The 21369-nt window shown below is 41.8% G+C and overlaps 1 protein-coding gene across 3 annotated transcripts in view; it reads left to right on the top strand.

Moving 5' to 3' along the window:
* Positions 1–536: 536 nt before the first annotated feature.
* The window catches only part of LOC107265966 (mannosyl-oligosaccharide 1,2-alpha-mannosidase IA), a 59722-nt gene continuing 38889 nt past the window's right edge, over positions 537–21369 (top strand). The window contains exon 1 of one of the 3 annotated variants that reach the window (XM_025083247.1): positions 537–663. The gene's annotated coding sequence lies outside the window, so the exon portion shown is untranslated. Of the gene's footprint in view, positions 664–1035; positions 2148–21369 lie in introns of those variants that run through there. The other 2 variants (XM_015735961.2, XM_015735962.2) reach the window with 2 other exon arrangements.

Below are 21369 nucleotides of genomic sequence, written 5' to 3'. Positions count from 1 at the left end.
GGCTTGGAGCAGAAGAAAAACTTACTGTTTCAATGAAGTCCAGGTGATGAAGATATAATCGCGATCGCGTGTGCATAATTATTAGATCAAACTTCAGCATAGCAAGTTAACTAGATTTTGATGAACTTGCATGCGGTTGAACGTCGTGCCAAAGTTTAGTGCTATTACCACCGTCTCGAATTTCTACGCTCGATCTACTCCTCTCGACGTGGCAGCCATTATCAGCACACTTCCTCCATCTCCTGTCATACCGAGTGAATGAGAATAGTCCCACCATTTCTGTATGGTCTCAATCCCATATATACCGCCAATGAGAGCCTATTCTCTATTTCTAGACTGGCACTCCTTATAATACTCTGCGCTGTCGTGAATGCAATACGCAGGTTCCACCTCGAACGGCAGTCGAGCACGGAATGAACCTGGCTGTTGGGTTGAGCCCGAAGCCTTCGGGTACCGAACGTTCGGTCGGGTCCAGTCGGGTCGAGTCGCGTCGAGTTAGTTTTCAATCGAGTCAGGACGGAGTCACTCGTGTCCCGAGTCAGTGCTCGACCGGCCGCGAGCGAAAGAGGATCGTGTCTTTTCGCTCCGAATTTCGGTACTTCGTGGCGCATCACCGATCGTCGTGGAACTGCTAATACTTAACAGTTGCCAACTCGGTACATCGTGAGTGAAAGTCATTTAGAAAGTATATCGCTTTATTAAACGGCCCTGGTGAACAGTGTGCTTGTGTTTTTCAGTTGTATGAGATAAAGCAGGGGTACTTCGTACATGAGGTTTCTGTGGTTTCCACTTGGTGACACAAAGAGATAGAGAAAGGTAGTCCGTTGGACTTTTCGAAGGCCACGTTTGCATTTGTGAGAAAGAAAATTGTGCCCAGGGTGCGTAACGGTTTCGGAGCGTCCTGCTGCAGCATTTTTATTCCACGGGAATATAAAAATTAATCTACATTCATGCATGTTTCCTCATTGAAAATAGTTCAAGTGTGAGATTGTTACGTATCAGTAGAGATAATAGCACACCGGGTGTGAATATAATATCGTATAAAGTCATATCTCCTACGTTCGACTGTCATAATCGTAAGCGATTCTATCGTACGTGGCAAGAACACGGTTTTACCTGACGTTGATATAACAGCGAGAGTTAGTCTCAACATACTTTCTAGAACCTCTCTCTAGAGCAACGAACTCACTGACTGTCGCAAACAATTTAATATATTTTCTCTAAACACCTGCCTCCCGGTATCCTACTCAAATCCGAATTCTATACTGTGGTTTGGTAACTATATAAGAATATAGTGATTAGTATTCTTCTATTTGAATGTGGAGAATTAACATATCCATTAAGAAAATACTTCGGGGACACCATAAGCAAAGTAACGTCTTCGAGGCCCACATACCTGCATCGTGTATTACCTATGGAGGATCCTAGTAAAAGTAAAGTTCAACTACAAAAGATCGCTAGTCGAGCGTGAACTGCGGACAGAATAGAGTGGAGTCCATTGAGCGAAGAGCGAATGGGAAGATTGCTGTTCAGGTCAGAGAGTGGAAGACATACACGGTGTCTTTCAGCAAGCATCGAGGGACAGAAGGAAGTAAGAGAAGAAAAATAAGAAAAGAAGGAGAAGACGAGACCGGAGACAAAACTCAAGGCTCGTTCGTTCGTTTGTTCGCCCACCAGGTGTACGTCAATTACCGGGCGTTCCGATCCCGACAATAAAGGGACGAGCCTACGAAAGATATACGTACCAGTGCATCGGGTGTCCGTAAATTACGGAGGATATAATTAAACGTCTACTTTAGTGCCGTGAACACTGAGGGGCACGAGGCTTGCACCCGACCAACGAGAGCGTAGAATGGAAGGAAGCTATTAGAAGAAGAAAAATACACAAGCCGCAAAAGATAGAAAGAGTCTTTGACGACGTAAGATTCTGCTCAAAGAGTCAAACTCGAGACACGTTCGGGACAGAACGAAACTCAAGCATTCCAAACTCATTGTTGCCGACCGGTATATATATATATATTTTTATAACCGGCTGAGCCAACCAGCATATCCTACTACCATCGCCAGTGGCCCATTGTGCCCGACTTTAACGTGCTGTGATAAAGGCTGTGATATTGTGCTTTTCTCTGGCAGACACGACATAATTGGTTTGTAATTTTATTATAAAAAATTATTACAACGATATACGTTCCAGAGTGACTTTTATTATCGTACAGCCGAAATGTCGCGGATTGGAGCTGCAAATAATTTACCTATGAAATTATCATGAGGATCAGAGTGCAATGGCAAATCACTAAATAATTCACTTCATTGATAGTCGAACGACATGGAAACGCGGGAGTTTCAGACATGTCATAAGTAATTATTTATGCGAAATCACTATGTCTAGATTCGAGCTGGATTATGTGAATTTGCGAAAATTATGAATGAAACTTGTAATGATTCTTGAATAAATCATACTCGAGCGGTAGATGTATGGCGGCGACGCACAGCGATGTATTGTGCTGACGTCACAAAAACATTTGGCAAAACAGACAATGTGGATGTAGCCGCCTAGAAGAAGCGAGCGATACCTTTTTGTTTTAAGGCTGCGTTACACTCGAAAGTCACGTGACATTTTCATATCTGAGAACGTTAGAGGTAATTAATCATTATCGTATCCCCTCCATCTCCATATTTTCCATTTTCATCCTGCTAAGCACATCGACAGTCGCGCGGGTAGTAATCTTTTTCGAACATGTTTGCCGCGCGACGTTGATAAGAGATATACAATTTTATATAATGGTCCGCAGCGCGAAACGTGACTTTCATATTTCCACGGATGATCTAGTCTCCTTGTCAATTCCTTTGTTGAGACAGCACACTTGGCAACGTGCTTTGAATAAATTCTTTGATTTTCAGTTGATCCATAATTCCGCCATGTCTCTTGCGCTTTCTCTCTTCAGTCACATTATACATTGTGGCAGCGTCGTAACGTAAATTATCTGAAGTTTTCTGACAAGACGCGCGTTCCTTTTTTCTGGAAATATTTTAGGAAATGTGAAATTACTTGGCGACAAAGGTCATTCGGTTAATGCTTAATGCATTTGGGTCACCGTGATGCAATTTTGCTCCTTTGCTCCTTCGTACACAACTGTCAAATCCAACTGATGAATGTATTTAAGTTGAACGCCTATCTGTATGAATTTCGTACGTGTAAATAGATATTCACGAACGAGATACCAAAGAGGAGCAAAGCCGGGCCAGAGAGAGTAGTGGAACGAGATGGGGAAAAAAAGCGTCCAAAATAAATTATGCAGGAGCTCTTAAAACAGTTCACATTGAAAAAGTTCTGCATGGCAACTAGTCCGAAAATTTAAATTGTGCCTGGTACACAGTGTACGGGTTTATGCGTCGTGAATGCATTATGCAAAGGTTCGCGAGCCGGATAGTTTCAATCACACGAGAGGGATAGGTATATACGCATCTAAGCACGTATAGTCGGAAGGTAGATATCATTAACCCTTAACTACACAGATCCAACTCTCGGAACATACTTCACAAGGTGAGGCCTGCGAGACCTCAGAATATGAAGCTCGATCGTAGGGCCACTGAAACGTATGGAATAGCTCAAAAGTACAGCTTTACGTCGCTCTTCTCGTAATTTAAAGAAATTTAATGACCAACTATCAAGTAATGATTGTCTAGTAGTTTCTTTTCTGATTCGTTGCAAATTGAAATTTAGACAAATTCGGCGGGAGGACTAAACAAAAAATTTGTGAGTTCTTCGAGACTTAGTTGTAGTTTAGGGTTAATTTTAGAAGAAGAAAAAATCGTCTACCTTTAATATTGAATTGATACGAACGATACGGATTTTGTTGACCTTGTATCCTCCGGATAGGATCTTCTAATCATGAAACAGTAATGCATGTGTATATAATTTCTTTAATATAGAGATGCATTCTATCTCAATACTGCTGATCACGCATTACGTAACAGATAAGGTTTCTATTTGTTCCACTAACGAGTTGATCTAATCGACGGATTTTCTGACCACTGCATACAAACTCTTAATAGATATACTGTACCGTATAAGCTGTATTAGTACAGGTTGAACTGGTATAGGAATTAGGCCTCGGCTGATCTCATATAATTGTCATTCACTTACATCGATCGTATCGTATATGCTAGGAATCTATGCAATTTCGCATTCAGGTGACTCCGATATACGTAGTTACATAGGAGGATGGCACCTCAAAGTGTAATTTATCTCATAGCCCGATCTTAAATGCAACCTAGTAATACGATAGCATTTACCGCGTCTGTAATTTATAGCCTTTCAAGGCATCCTGTCAATAGCTCTATAAGCATAGTCCAGTTAAAGCATTTGCGTAACGGTTCGCTATCTTCCGTCCTTCCGTGAATATCGATCGCTATGTCGCGACTATGGCGAGATTAAAAAAGGTATAAGAGAGAGAGACGAGAGAGAAATAAAAAATTAAAAAATAGGCGTACTCGCTATATTATACGGCCGTCGAACTTCTTCCAGAAGTTAAAGTAGAATTTCAGGTTGGCTTGCTGGGCGTTTCTACGTAATAGTAGAATTAGGATGACTGTGGGGAACGAAGGGGGTGGCGTTGGCGACAGTGAATTACTAAGGAGGATTACGAAACGGGTAATCAGATGCATAAGAAATATCGCGACTAAGAAAGTAGACATTGGTAATACTAACTTTTCCAATCATAGCCACGATGAACCTGGCTGGCCTAAATGCTGCTAACGAAAGTTTTTGGTGTTATCTCGGAGCTTCATTTTTACCTAGCACGTGACGTTTCTATTTGGCGACGTGTCGCCAAGTTAGGTGGAACTTCTTTTCTTCATTTTTTCATTTTTCATTTTTTTTTTTCAAATCGCTTCCTTTCAGCTCGCGTCACTTTCACGAATGTCAATGGACCTATAATCTTTTGTGCGACTAATTTGATCCTGTTTCTATGCGCGTCTATCTTTGATATATATCTGTTTTTATATATACGTGGCAGACTGTTTCCAGATAAGCAATCGTCGTGCGATATCATAAGTTTTAACTATCGCTCTGAAATAGTACCGTACGGAACAAATGATCGGGTCTTATGCATCTGCCGTTATAAAGCAAAGACACGGTATTACTTTATGGAATCACAGTCAGGAAGTCATTGTACAAGAAACCGTAGCCTGCACTTCCGGCTGATGTCTGTTGGTTAACGATATATTTTTACGATAGGCGCATCCTGCCGAATCTAGACAGATAAGCAATATTCTATAAGTAACGTGACGTTATAATCACATCTGCGAAATTTTAATCTTGCCTATTTATACTCGCAGTAGTATGGCAAATCTCAACTATTGTACGCGAAAACTTTTTGATAAAAATTATCCTGACTGTCAGGATAATCGTGGGACACGGTGAGACTTTAGTCTGTATTATTGCAGATCTACCTTCGTAATAATAAGGTAATTGTAAATTAGTATGGCAAATTTGAACATATTTAAAAATGTATTTAAAGTCTTCAAAATATGCGATAATTTGGCAAACGAAAGATTACTATGTAATGTCAAAAAAATATAAATACTTCATGTCCCGAGGTTACTATTTTCACAGTAATTTTAATTGTGACTTTTGTCGTTATTTTTAAGCATTTCACTATATCCGTGTGTATACATCGTTATTTCAAAGTCTCAAGTTTCAGCCGAGTTAAGAGATTAGAGCGTGCTTATTTACCGTTGGAAACGCCGCATAAGTACAACTGTCGTTTGCGGTTTGTTGAGTCTTGTTTCTCGACTAGGAGGCTCGCGCAGCCCTTCGCATTTTATCGCGGACGACGTTAACTTCCAAAACCGTCTTGACGGTTCGTTGCGCAGCGCCTTAACGTCAGCTGTTTTTTTTTCTTTCTCTTGGACGATAGAGACGTCCTTTTACGACTCCATCACAACCCGCGACAGCACACGGTAAAAGGCACGATGGACGTGTATACATTCGCACGGAGAGGAATTCGCATGTAGACACCCACTCTGATTCTCCTTTTACGTAAATATTATGTGAAAATGGTTTGATCGATAAAAAATAAAGATTTCAATATTTCATGTTAAATGTATCATTGCGATCCTACTGCGGCCATCGATATATCACTTGAATCGAGCATTGGTATTATTTATAATAGCTCCTATCGCATCGAATTATCGGCTCTTGATATAAGAGTCACTCTGGACTTCTGTAATAATAATACATAACTATATTATATATTATTATGCCCAAGTTCGTTACCGCCGCAACATGTTTTTTCTTTTGTTCGATATTACTTTTATGCTTACGTATCATAATCAGAATTTCGTCAAAATAACGATCACCCGATGGTATACCGATATAGTTATACCAGGTCGTTAGTATGAAATTCTCCGAAATTAGATACGAAAGAAAATTACAGATTTTTAGTAACAGATAGCTTGTCTACCTATTACGTAAAAAATTGTTCACTATTCAAGCCAGTGCCCGTCACGGCTATCAGAATTGGAAGACAGAACGATTACGATCGCTACTGCTATTCTGTATTATCTTTGCAGAATGGGAATAAAAATATAAAAATTCCACGCGTAACAAATATTGTGTCGTCTATAATCCGTATGAACTTTAATATCGTCGGTTCGTTTGAGCAGAAGATTATCAAAGGTCGATAGGGTCTTATCGTTCGATGGTGAAATTCCTATCTGCCGAAAGAGGTTTGTGAAATGAAAGGATGGAGAGGTTTCGCGATAAGCCAATGGAAAGAAAGCAGTCAGTCTAATTTAAAGAAATGTATTGAATGTCGCATATCGAAATGACAAAATGGCTTTTACCTCTGAGCCTTACGTTCATTAACGCAGCGAAGCCAAATAACGATATTAGTTAACGACCAGCGATTGTATCTCTTAGAAAATATTTACGCGCCTTGTGTAAGAATCTCCCGTGGAAAAATATACGTGGAATTTCTACAGGGCAGGATCGTTACCACGATGGGAGGACAAACGAAATAAAAAGTGTAAAGCATAGATCAACGGCATGGCTGGCTGCTAGGGTCATTTCTCCTCGAGGATAAATTAGCCTTTCCTTATCCGAATCAACGTGCAAATGCAATGGAGAGCATGGGGCGCTCGCATTTTTCTCAGCGACAGGCATTCCCTGCAGGTGCAGTTGCGGCATTCGCAAAACTGCAAGGACTTCCGCCGAGGTATCCGGCAAGAGGAAGTCAAGCGTAGACCAAAAAAAAAAAATAGGCAAAAGTAACTACTGGAAAAATGAGCATGCACGGTAGGCAACATGCATTCACAGGGTCGTTCGCATGAAGGTCTTCTATGGGTTTGGTCAAAATAATTGGTCCCTGTGAAAACGAGGCCTTGGTGTATGCTTACGTAAGTTCGTTGCGTGGGTATCTCTTGCAAAACGAGAGAGAAAAAGAAAGAGTTAGTGGGAAGGGCTAAGAGGAAGAGAAAGGCATAAAAATAACATGCAAGATAGTAACGACTCGTTCACTCGCTTCTGGGCGAATAGTTAAGAATTCATTTTTCGTGTAAGCGTCTGACCTACCGCGCAGGCGCACGGGCGTGCGACTGTTTTCCGAGAAGCTAGGACGGTAAAATTGTTAGCCAGTAAAATGCTAATAGCCTTACGGGTCTCGCTTCCTGAGTAAAAGTAACGTGCTGCGAGTAGACACCCCTCGCGTTTCCATCGCATGTATATTCATACAGGCCAGTCTGGCTTTGCGCCTCTATCGCTATCATTTTCTGTTTCTCCTTTGGTGATCTGTCTCTGTCTGTCTCTGTCTCTCTCGCTGTGTACCCTGCACCTACCAAACCTACCTGCCTGTCCACCAAGAGACTCGCCTTCGGACAAATTAATTCTCAAGTGTGGCAAGAATAACATTTTGTCGGTCTGATTCAAGTGGTGAGTAAATATCTGCCTATCCGCGTCCTAGCGGACAACGAAGGAACTACCTTACTACCAGATATTAAAGTATAAACACTAACAGCAGCACGCCGGAAATACTTCTTTGTTGCTATGTTCAACATTTGTTCTTGTGTTCGTTTCTAGTCTCTCTCTATGTATACATATATATATATATATATCCACGTCTATTCCCGTAAACGCTATCCGTACGCGACCTTCCATGTTGGGTATGAATCTTACGTGGGCGTCGTTTGCTATGTGAATGGTTCTATGGTAATCCTTAAGAATCGAGTATAGGTGTTACTAGACTGTGATTCTAACCCGTCTACCGTGCGTCGCACCGCTGGTTTATAATCCTCATCAACGTTTCCGTTAAGTATTCATGGCAAGGATTTAGTAAACGTAGGACTGTTCTAACGGGAAAGACGACGTGATGGAGGACTCGGTCAAAGATCCTTTTCGCCTCGGGGTCCTTCAATTTCCCTTGCGATTAATTCAGGCGCGGATTCTCCACACGTATAGCTATAGCAATAGAGGTTGGCTTACGTCTTTCGTGACATCTTGGATATCGCTCCACCTCAACCTAGTCGCCATCCCTGTTTCACGGCTCTGGTCATGGAATCCTTTTGTTCTCGAACTTTCAATGACTTCTTCACCTCTATCTATACCAGTCTGAACTTTCAAAAAGAATTCCTCGTAGCTTTCGTCCGCATCTTGTATATATATATCTACGTCGGGACATCCAAGATACCGTACGGGACGGGATATCGGTTTATGGCAACCTGGACAACGTCCAGGAGCTTATATTGAGGAGGAATACATATGGCCCGAAGACGTGGTCTACATACCTTGTCCTCGACGTACCGTAGGTATCTGTCTGTACGTACACGTGGTACGATAAATGCGCATCTTTGATATTTCTAAGACGGCGCTTCAGCGCCGTTAATTATTCGGATGACAGCAACCATTTATTTTTCCCATTTAATTTTACTCATTTACTCGTCGTCTCATCGGCGAGCATTTGTCTACCAATAGCTAATTACTCGAGATCAAGTAATCGATTCCTCTTCATCACTCCAAAGCACGAATTGCGTGAGCACTCGGAAATTGCTGTTTATTTTTGGCGTAACCCTTCTGCCGTTTCGTGGCAGCCCACCCGGTTCCATACAGTCGATTACGTCTATGTGCACTTCCGATACCTTGATATTAAGTAATCGATATTTTCGTCATGACCAAATTTATGCAATGAACCTTTTCAAGGCTGAGCTTTACCTCTTGGGGTTAAATCGTCTTTTAAGATTTCCTATGGAATTTTTTACACGAGGATGTTTGCGACCCTCTCACCCACTGATACCCTTTACACGTTTCGTTCAGGATCATCCTCAGAAATTACACGTGCAAATTTCCCGAAGGACCTCCTGTGTTTTTTTTTTTTTTTCATACGAAAGTCACGAATTAGGGTAACGACTATTTAGGAAAGCACAGTAGAATCGTTCCGACGCTGAACGAATTTGCATAAAATATTTTTATTTCATGGATATACATATAGGGATTACCTTGCCCGCTATTCTGTCTCGCATAATCATGTTATCACTGGGTAATGATGTGTTACGCCTTTGTATCAATTATCACGTAACCAAAATAACCTCAAACTATAAATTCTCTGTGCTCGTTCAATCTTTCTTGTATTCCGTCGCGTATCCCAGTCACTTATACGTAGCCACTTTTCCTTTCATGTTGGTACTCCCTGCTATCTTGCCTTCCGCGTAGCTCCTCCCGATGCTTTCACCCACGTCGTTATACCCGCTCTGCGTCATTTTTAAAGAATCCCAAGGCACGCCCCAGACCTCCGATGCCTTCGTCCGATTATATCCTGGACAAATTTTCCGTCTCGTCCCTTTCACTAGGATTCGTTTTCTACCTATTTTCAGTGAAATTTATCAACGCGCTATTCATGTAGATCCTTCGCAATCACACTCCTCTTACAGTGAAGTCCCAGTGGCGAAGCATTGTGAATCCAATTAGATTTTTTACTACGCATTCGAAATGTACATTTGGTATACATATGCGTAACGTATATACAACGTTCAAAAGTTAAACACGCATATAACAGCAGGAAGTGACCTCACCAAGAGACAATCTTTGCGCGTGACCATCCACACTGGGGAAAATACTGATGTACCGTTAGAACAAAAAATATTAAGACGCGCCCTGAACGTCAGTAATTATTCTTAAAGAAAGAAAAGTTGATTTATAGCTATCGATTCCCTTCACTCCTACACTTAAGATGTCTGCGATATGGATGGAATACAAATTTTTCCGTTCTAGGTAAAGACGCGGTATATTGCGCCGAAGGTCGGTATTTTGCTATCCCTATGTCAGTGCTTCCCAGTACGGTCTGCTTAGGATGCAAAGAGACGTGGTTCTAATTTTATCGCTGCAGGCGATGATAAGCCGACGTCGAAAACGCAATGTTTTATTCATGCGGAACGCTGGCGAGTAACGTTGCGCCAGGCTTCCATAGGTACTTACGGTACACCCGGTACATCCTTTGCCTATAAGGTAACCCAGGGTATGTTAAGGCATCGTTGTTGTACCGTTACGGGGTAACAATTCTGTTATCGGAATGACTGGGAGTACTTTGGCACGCGGTTAGTTTCCATGGCGAGTTCCTGTATGAAGACGAGGGTTTCGTCAAGGGACTAGTGGAAAACTGCTCGAAGAATTAACAGAATATTTAGCATTCTCTAATACAAAGTACATATTTAATACTGATATCAGCTTAGAAAATAGGTTATTTATTGTATGTATGATTCATAATGAACCCGCGTCTCTTTTTAAAATGAAATTTTAATCTCGCCTTTCTGACTTTTCTGCGTTTAACTCATGTTTGAGGATACGGACGTTTGTTATTCGTTCCATGTTTTCTTTCTTCTTTTTCAATCTCAACGTTATATTGAATGCATTCGTGCAAGACTCGAGTACGAAGTCATTTCTTCTTCGGTCAGGCACTAGGACTCTCGGCTTGTACTCGGAACTATTAGGGATAACAGATTCAGTCAATGAAAAGTATTTTTGATGTTTATCTTGTCACGAGTGAAGTAAAGTCAGACATAACAATATATTTTTATACATATTTTCATGCCATATACCTGGTTGGGTAATGACAATTACGCTTTACGAAGCCATTGCAGTTGTTCTCGATCCTGAAATTTCACGCTAGACGAATGCAATTTCGTAGTTGCTTCATGAACACGCAGCGATTCATGGGAAACTCGAAGATTTAAAAATTCGTGAAATTGTTGCTTGGCATTTCGCTCTGTGCCCGTTTCGAATGGATTAGACTGTTTATTTCGTGCATCGGTATGGCATGTGCTTTTCGAAAATTCTTCAAGTTCCAATTTCTGCATCCTGAAATAGAGCTGTATGATACCATGGAGCTATTTATGGAGGCACGAAGAACGCTGCTGAGAATTTTCCAAACTTGCCATGACGCTTATTCGGTATAGGCATTTATACCCGCGGAAGAGCGGCTAGTATTACGTATTTCATTAGACACCATGTAATACTCCGATACTGTGGGACTTTTTATGTTCTTAAAATTCCACGCGTTCGGTTATGCGAACTTCTCGTATATCGCTGATCCAGATGATCGTTTACGTATGATGTTCAAACGTCATTGAAGTGTCTCAAATATCTGTGGTATCTCTGAAATATTTGAGACACCTCATTAATGTTTTCGAGAGCTGTAAGAATTTTTAATTGATCGACGCTACTTTTCAGTCTCGTTCGCTACATGCTTATCTCACCTTAACCCTGCCACTTCTTGGTTATCGACTTCTTCACGCGGAAACGCTGGAACCGGTTACGGTTTCCCGATCCGGTTCCGTCAAGCGTCCCTGCTTCAGCAGCTTTACGATCTCGTGGTTTTCCTACCATTGAATTCTTCACGAATACGATCGTATAACGTGTAATGAAGTTGGTCTTTACGTTATGACCCACAATAAAGCCATTGTCGTGAACTAGGCCCCCGCATTGTTTGTACCAGAATTTAACTATAACAAGACGTTTGTACTCCTTCCATTGACGTTTCTTCTCGAGTTATATTCATTTGTACCAAACAGAATAGAAAATAGAGCTTTTTTTAAATGCGGGGGCTGCCTTCACGCTGGCCCCCGCAAAATTTTTTACCAATAGCTTAATTTAACATCACTATAGATAGTGAAACGTTTGTACCAGCTTTATAACGTTTGTACCGTCGAAACATTGACTAGTTTTAAAGGAAAGGTAGCAGAGGATGAAGTTCAGCATTTGCGCGTCACATTAATGTCGTGGGCTAGTCTCTTAGACGTTTGTACCAGACTATTCTGTTGATCTGGTCACTTTAAAGGTGTGGGCTAGTGTCTTAGACGTTTGTACCAGAAGACGTCAAAAGACGACAAACGTCTAACAATAAGAGACTAGCCCACACCTTTAAAGTGACCAGATCAACAGAATCTGTACAAACGTCTTGTTATAGTTAAATTCTGGTACAAACAATGCGGGGGCCTAGTTGACGACAATAATAAAGCCCGACTTGGATCAACGCGACTGTTCATGGAATTGATAATACACCATACACATGCTTCTATAGTAAATATCCCTTAGCCTTGTTTACAAATTTTAAATCATTCTCATCACTAAATATACCTACATCTGCTGGCTGCTACAACGAGGTACGAAACTTTTATAACCAACAGCCAAAAAATGGACGAAAAAAATTATCCAAGGAAAAAGTGAATTCCGACCACGTAAGCGAGTCGTTGGTATGCGACTAAATGGTACAAAAAACAAAGGCCGAATAGTCATTAAGTCGTGTCGCACTTTGTTTTTTCTTTTTTTTTCCTCGGAAAAACAACGCTTCCGTTCTGCGACCTCGAAGAGACTATGTATCGCAATATTGCGGTTTTCCTGCAAGCCTCGCATACCGTCCTCGTACGTTCCCACCGTCCTCCTGCTACTCATTATATGGTCTACGTGATACGTGGACCATGGCCGCCGTGGTCCGGTTCTTGTTGTTCCCCCTTCAGACTAACACGGTGATTTAAAAGATATTTAAAAGCGTTTTTACAGTCGATATAAATAAAAAAAACCCATAGTGAATATACTCCGACTGAGTGTATCTCAGGGTTTTATTATAACAGGGGCTGTTATCGTAGCTTTTAATATGACCGCTAAATGTTTTAACTGCCAGACGAAGAAAATGTGGCTGGACAGCAGCTGGTGGACAGGGTCCATGAATGCTGCAAAGTCTATAATACAAGGGTCGTACCGCATCGAGGGGGTTGCTTCTAAGTCTAAAACGATAATCGCCGACGATCCTCTGCACCCCGTTGTAGCTAAATAAAAATCCCCTTGATATTCATCCTCGTGTAAAATGGACATTTATCCATCGGGGATAGATGCAGTCTGTATTTGCCTGCATGATCAACAGGATCTTACCGTGTCGAATGACGTTTATGTAAGGGAATGAAATTAAGGAGCGGAGACGTACGTGCACGTAAAGGAGCGTGCGATTGGGGGGTAGTAAGTGTAACGGGGTGCCCGCCCTTATTCGGAGTGGGTGTTAAAATGCTTAGGCAGCACTGGCGCTCAATGTAAATATTTAATATGTTAACTTGAGGCATTAACACGTAATTGCCGAGTGAGTGGCGAGGCTGGCGCCTGTGCGACTAACTTAAACGTACGGTCTCTCGCACCTGCCTTACGTCCCTTTTACCTTAGGCCCCTGTGGATAAGCCTTTCGAGTACATTATTAATTCCTGCCGTAGTCGAGAGCACCGAGCATGAAGCTCTGACGGTTTTTCTTTTTTCTTCGTTCACCTTACACTAATGCACATGCGTTTGCTTATATACAGCTTGGAATGGTAGTGGGTGGTGATAGGGGGGAGTGACTTTTTGACAGAAATGAAATTTTCTACTCGCACCTGTATATAGCTACTACCACCAGCTCCAGGTCGCGTACATGATTTGTGAGGCTCGCACGAACGATTGGTAATACGGAAGTGACGTCACCCATCTCATTGATGAAAACGTCACGGGACAAGAGGAATGACGCGATAGAGTGTGTATAATACGTATGATGGAGTTCGACGAGTGACTACTCGCGAAGCGATAGCCTGAATACACTGAAGTACTATCGTTCGCATGAAGGGAACTTGAAGGAGTATACTATATCCGCCACGAGTAGGTACTACCAGGTACTGGAATATCGCGCCGACAACGGGCCGGAGTAGCGCATCTCTGCGTGGTTCAGCTCACAAAGGCCGGAATGCCCCGTTCGCGTTATTTGCCCTTTCGATTCATTTTCCAATGTCTACCCAATTTCCACGGCTATTGGAGATCTCGTTTGAACAGCTCTCAGTCCAGGAGATTTTGCTTTGTTTGAAACGGTAAAAAGCAAATGGGAATATCCGAAGTATCCATCGGCTCTCGAGGTCGTCCCAGCCCCTTCGCCGTGCAACGGGGAAGGGCATCCCCCTTCTGTCTGGTCCGTTTCTAACTAAGCGAGATCCCAACGAATACTCATTTGTCAGAGAAATTAATTTACTTCCTTTCTCGCGATTCCTTTTTAGCATCAACCGGCATTCGCCATGTCGCTTCTCTACACGCTCGTTCGTTCATTTCCTCGATCGGAGGTTCAATATTCTACGTTGTACTACTTTCTTATTTGCTCTTAACATGAGTGGTTTACTTATGGCCACTAATAATCGTTACACAATTATCTTAAAATTTTAACCATAATATTAATTCCCCGTTCATTTATAACCCATTCAGTTTATACAATTAAGAAATTAAACGCAAACATAAAAAAAACACATTGAAATAGAACTAATAAATTATACAATAAAGTCAATCCTATAGTAACCGGTTATAATTAATATTTCTTATCTGTCTGGATAATGATGACGGTGTCCATCTGTTAAGTCTCCTTATTTGAGTCCTATTTCGATTCGTCACGACTCAACGGTTTTATAGTATAGAGGTGGTTTTACATTGTAGATTTTGTTGTTGAATGATCGATCTCCTCCAAGCACTTCTTGAACTTATCATCTGCTATCCAGTTTTATTGTTATATAAAGAATTTAGGTCCTCATTTAGGAGCCCTGTCGCCTTTGATCGCACTTAGCACACGCCTTGCTTACACGACGGTCAATTGACGAAAGGGAAGAGCACGATAATTGCTATTCCTACCAGGGACTCTTACTTACTGGAGAGGGAAATCTATCGCCGACAACGCTATCTATTCACTTCAATCTTAAAGAGTTTGTAACCGCGAGTTTCGTTGCAATTCGCAGGGAACACACTGGGTAAACGCACGTTACAACGTTGATGTAAGATTAATACGGGTGGGATACTTAATCGAACCAGTCGACTAAAATTCGTTAGAATTTCTAGAATCCTTTTGTGGTCAGCATGAGTAACGGACGCGACGATGTCCTTGGAAATTATTTCCAACGTACTCGGGTTTCACTGGCAAATTTCGAATTAGTACATACCGACCAGATCTGTTCTTGTCCAACTCCCTTCGCCTCTACGATCCGAATACTCAGGGATAAGGGATGGTTGTACAAGATCTCAGCTCTCTTGGAGGAGGTATAAAGAGTGGCCTATCCAGAACGGAATGCCCGGAACGTATTTTTCTTAGGGTAGCTGAGGCTGCTCCTTGATTGGCACCAGGCTGGATAAGCAAAGTTTGCTCGAAGTTTAGCGGCAGCGTAGAAACTCTCATATTTCGTGACATTCCCTCGGGGAACACGGAGACCGTTTGGCTATAGGTTGGGGTAACAGGTTGCTGGTGGGAGGTGAAGTGTCAGGGAGGTTAGCTGCGCGAAGAATAGCTACATTACGGGTTAGTATAGCCAGTCTGGGATGATCAGCGTGGCTGAAATTAAGGCGACCGCAGGCCTTAAACTGCCCTATAAGTAACACGGGGATCGGACCGAGGAAATCGTTCGCTCTCTTATCAGGAAGATCTTTGAATGGGGATGCGCGACGACTCGCAAGGCTCACCGGCCCTCACCCGACGCTAAATCTCACGAGACGGAACACATCGAGCGAATCGCGATCGGCCTCGCCTGATAAGCCGGGATAAATTGACGCGGACTGGTACGCAGAATCGCGGAGACGGAGAGAGAATTGCACTGATAAAATGGAAGATCAATGACAATATGGACCTGAGTAACTCGTTTAGATCTTTGCGTTAGGATAAACGTATACCGATCTCTCACGGCCGTTAGTGCCAGGATGTACGTATACGCTCTTAGGGCTCTTTCCTTAGCTACCAAGACTTCGTTCCGTGATCAATATTAATCCATCAGTCGTAACTAAATGCCCATGTGACGTCATTCCATGGACCAGTTGATAATACACGATTTTGTGAAAGGTAGGCAGCTAACGATCCACTTTCGGCTCGTGTTCTCTTACACTTTGTCGAACCGATCGCTAACGGATTCTCACTTCGTCACAACGCGATACCGAAACTCTATCAAGGTAGATATCGATATGACTATACAGTTACTCCTCGCGTATCCTATTTCCGATGTCAACGGTGGGAATATCGAAATCTTGCGGCATTTTAACCGACACGTGAGTTTCTTTACAACAAGGCATTTTGTACCTACACCGACGTATGGCTTCCGAGTGACGTCACGATCAGTCTAAAATATATATTCGACACAGAAGCAACCCTGAGCAGTACCGCGCGAGTGCACGCTCTGCTAAAAATTTAGGTTGGCATTACCGTGATTCAAGTCTCGAGACGATGGATAGAATCAATCACAGTAAAACGCAATCGATCATCGACGGTTCATAGGTTACGGATAGGTTATCGAGATTTCATAGCATATAAGTGTCAAATTTTCGTGATTGATGCACGATAATAATTTCGTTGAGCGCCGTGAAATCTCGTAGTTCAGAACCTAAGATGGCGCTGTCATCTGCAGCATCTTCATCTTCCTCGTGTTCTGCACATGTTCTTAGACTATACCTAAATTTTTACCGTACTTACTTGCCTACCTACTACTGCCACTACGGTTTCTACGTCCATCCCTAAAATCTCTACGGAATTATCCCTCAACACGAATCTACGTATCAAACTCCATATCACTTACTCGAAGCATTCCGCGTGTTAGGGAAAATTATTTCAAATTTCCATGCTGGCACCGGACCTTTGTTTAGATACGTCAGTACAATAGAGCAATGGATTTACGACGTTCGCTATGAAATTAATTGCACTCGTAGGTCGACCCTGTTTCAAGTGATACCCCTACACGTGGGCTAACGTATGAATGTAGATTGTGCGATATCAGTAGAGATATGCACATACCTAAAAGACTCTAGCCAGTCGACTGAAGGGATGGTTATGGATCGTAATATCAGATGCCTATATAACTATGGTTACAGGACTGCCTCGAATAGATGAGATGCATATGGGGTTATGGGGTGGAGTAAGACCACCGCAGGGGGTGTCCTCGGGGCGAGTTCCTATGAAACATTTATTAGTGAATGTCTGGCCATACCGTGCCAAGAAGGACTCTGCCAGAGCTGCCAACATTCTCGAGTGTCGCGCAGAAGGGTTGATTAATGGGTCTGTTTTGTCTCCGCATTTATAATGGGTGAAAACTGGCCCTTAAGGGTGCTGTATCGCCTTCCAGGACGATCGGTAAATCAAGGTCACCCATGGGTAGCCCTTGGTCCTGGCTTCTCCGCCATTCGACCCTTCTATCCTTTTGGTGTCGTATACCCCTTTCTGCGGCATCTATTATCTTAACGAGTCTGGCCAAATATCGGGTAGGGGTAGGTAAGCTGTATATATATATATATATATATATGTATATAAGTATTAAACAAAGTCTGATATAAGGACAAATTACTTCGTGCTCCATAATTATTTGTCGATTAAAATGATTAATGTTGTGTAGCCTTAATATAATGGGACTGGCTGTACGTATTACGCAAGATTAGATACGATGACGGTAAAGTATTTGACAACCATCAATACTTTGTATACTGATATACAGATGGTCTTTCTGAGTTGGACGGTTTGAAATTATTTTGATACACTTTATAGACTTTCAAGTAAATGCAAATCGTCTTCGACGATCACTTTTGCCTTGTGACGTGCAGTTGTAGAAAAAAAAAGTAAATATACCCCTTTGAAAAATGAAATTCCTTTTTCACTCAAAGAAATTAGATAGGAGAGAATTGTTATAAGAATTTCAATAGGCACGTCAATGATACGTAAGATCCAGGGTATTTTTTTTTTTATTGGCGTTGCAATACGGATCACACGCTTATATTGCGTCTCGAAAGAATATATTGAGGTCGCCAGAAAGTAATTGCGTTTTTTCTAATGGACGGACTTACGTGTCTTAAAAAAAGAAAAAGCGCAAGGACTTACTGAGAAGCATAGATCGATACAATAATTTCTATTTGCACAACGATACTCTCTTCTAGTACCAGAAGATTATGGTAGTCGTGGCGCGAGAGTATTCCTGGCGAAAGGAGGAATGTTTTTTCTAGGAAAGCCCACAAGGACGCCATCCCAAGCCTGATATCAATCGATTTCCTTCGTATAGTTACACATGCGCTTATACATATATATTCGTATATATAATGTATACATACTATACCATCGCAAGCGACATATGACCCGCTGAATAAAATATTGCCGCATTTTTCATACCAGAATCTCCAAGCGTCCTTGTCTACGCAGGAGGGTCGCTCGGCTCCGATGCGTTTTTGAGGGCTATTGGAATAGGATCTGGGTTATGATAATGGGCTACACACGATGGGTTTCTTATCGCAGGACCAGCTTGGATATTGCGGAAGTCGCCCAAGGGAACATCGGCCCCCTGGCCATCCGGGACGTCCGCAGGAATCACTGCGGTCGCCCTCTTAGTCATGAGACATAAAGAGTCTCTGCGAATACCGCGGAGAAGTGATAGTGAATATCAGCGAGAGAGAGAGAGAGAGAGAGAGAGAGAGAGAGAGAGAGGGAGGGAGTATCAGCTAATGGTTAAGAGAGAGAGGGAAGAAGAGAACCGAAATTCTCGATAGGAGCCGATAACGCCGAAACGTTTTCACCCAATGTTTCATGGCGTGGTGGCCTACCGATTTATAATCGAAGATAAGGCACTCTCTTGCGTCTCTACCTCAGGGCTATATTACTCCCAGCGATGAACGAGGATGAGATCAGTTCAGTCGGTAAAGTTTTGATCGTAACAATCAGGAAGTGATTCACGAGAAGGATATCGCCCTAACTAAAACCTTCTCTTTGTTATCATCCTCGTAAACTATCTCAAGTTCATTAGGAGCCATTTTGAATCTCGTGATATATCTTACATCGCAAATTTTTGGAAGTGCTATCTTTTCTATTACTTTCGCTCGAGTTTCTTTTGTGCCACTGAAAATTTTGAGGTTGCTGATTGGATCGGTGGTATGGTCAATGTATTTGTGGGTTTTTATGGGATTCGCAGCAGGGAGATGTATGAGATGTAACTGCATGATAATTGGCGCCGGGATGCCAAGCGTTGCTTATGAAATTTCGATGACGAAGATGGACGATTTTCATCGAATTTCACCGCTCGTGAAATTGAAGGGATAATTGAAATTCGCGCGATTTTATGACGGGTGATTGTGCCTCGTTAAGCTGTCGCTATTAAAGGCCAGACCTTCAGGAGCTTCAATGCCTTTTACGGTGATTGATGCGCAGAAAGCTTTATTTTATTACAATGCTCGAAACGTCTTCGTCCAAAGATAACCACGATGGTCCCGGCCTCATTAATTAAACTTTATTTTTCTCTCCTTTTTTTTTATCGAACGACTTCGATAACGACTTCTTCGCTTATCTGTCGAATCCTCGTCGTATTTCTAAGCTCAGTTTGAATTTATGCTTCAGACAAAATTCGCACTGTGTTCTTATCTTAAAATTTATTTAACACTTATCGCGTCTATTTTATCAAAATTATTGATTCTTGTATTTGGATTTACTGGTTAATCGATCGATTAAATATTTTTTCTGTTTTTCTCATAATTTTCTCTAAGATGATTTTTCTAATGACTGTACACAAAGAAAATGACGAAAAACGTTCTTCGAGTGTGATGAGTCGTAATGTGACCTTTTATCTTGCTGATGTGACCTTGTCCTGAAATCGGTTATCCATTGACGTAGAGAAACTATATAAATGCGCATTCACAAAGTATTTAATTTCAAGATATCTAGTATCTCTAATCGTTACATTTATCCGCTGAAAAATAGTTACCAAATACGTAAGTTTAGAATTTTACGACCAACTTGCAAATACACTCGGTGTCTACTCATCTTTAAGCAAGTGTAATGTGACGTAACCTGTACATTGGCGTAGGCTACAAATAATCCGTGGCTGCTCTTGACGTGCTAAAATCTAAAAAGATCCGAAAATCTGAATGTTGGCCGCCAGGTGCCGCTTCTCCGCGCCACTGTTCCTCACCACGGCCAATTTCCAAATTTTCCAGCGGCTCAGCCTCAGCGCACTGAACATGGTAGAGGGGCATATGGGGGCTACGAGAGAGAATTTCGGGGTCGGCCGATGGGCGCGCAAAATGACTACGCAGCGAGTAGAATAACGTTTCGTATATTGCAGCTGAATAGACGGAGGATTTTTCAAATACAAATCCCGTTGCGTACAGTGTACTCTCCAACGGCGGTTCACGACTATCGCGAATCGTGGCGGCTAGCCTGTCCAAGACTTGTTCCTATTTCGGTGTGGCTACCGAATCCGCGAATCCCTTCGCGGCGCGATTCGCGATCCTAACAGGTCTCGTTGGAGACAAGTTTTCCCCTCGTAGGGAATGTATGCTCTGACTTCGGTAGGCACCCTAGGCTAGTATGGCTCATCAAGCTCAATGGAAGTAAAAATATATAGATTTTAGAACACTCCTGACGACAAATACAAACAGCTATAAATATCCGTTTGAAAAAAAAAAACAACAGCCAATGAATTGTCATAGACAAACGTGGCTACGAGGAATTTGCATTCACCGAATAAACCGAATATTTCGATATTCGATAAAAAGTTCCTTTCGATCAAATGTTATTCGATAAAATGCTTTTCTCTATCAACGGTCCTTTCGATAAAATGTTTTCGATAAAGTGCCCAGACACGATTCATATATATAATAACGTTACCTGTTCACTATTTTGAAAATTCTTTGCTGTAATCAAAGCATAGCCAAAGTGCCTAACATATTTGACACGTATGCAATAAAATTCTCTATTATTATTAATATTCGCATTAATGCCTATATACGTATATCTATAGGTATCAAAACCTAAATAAAAGTTTGAGTTAATACATGAAAATCTATATAAATATTTCAGCTCGTTTCAAGCATTGCATCTGCACTTAACG

Source organism: Cephus cinctus, unplaced genomic scaffold (genome assembly GCF_000341935.2).
Source record: "Cephus cinctus unplaced genomic scaffold, Ccin1 Ccin1_scaffold0265, whole genome shotgun sequence".
In the NCBI taxonomy this organism is placed as follows: Eukaryota; Metazoa; Arthropoda; class Insecta; order Hymenoptera; family Cephidae; genus Cephus; species Cephus cinctus.
Note: the sequence above shows the minus strand (reverse complement) of the source record. Positions and strands in the feature narration are given on the sequence as shown.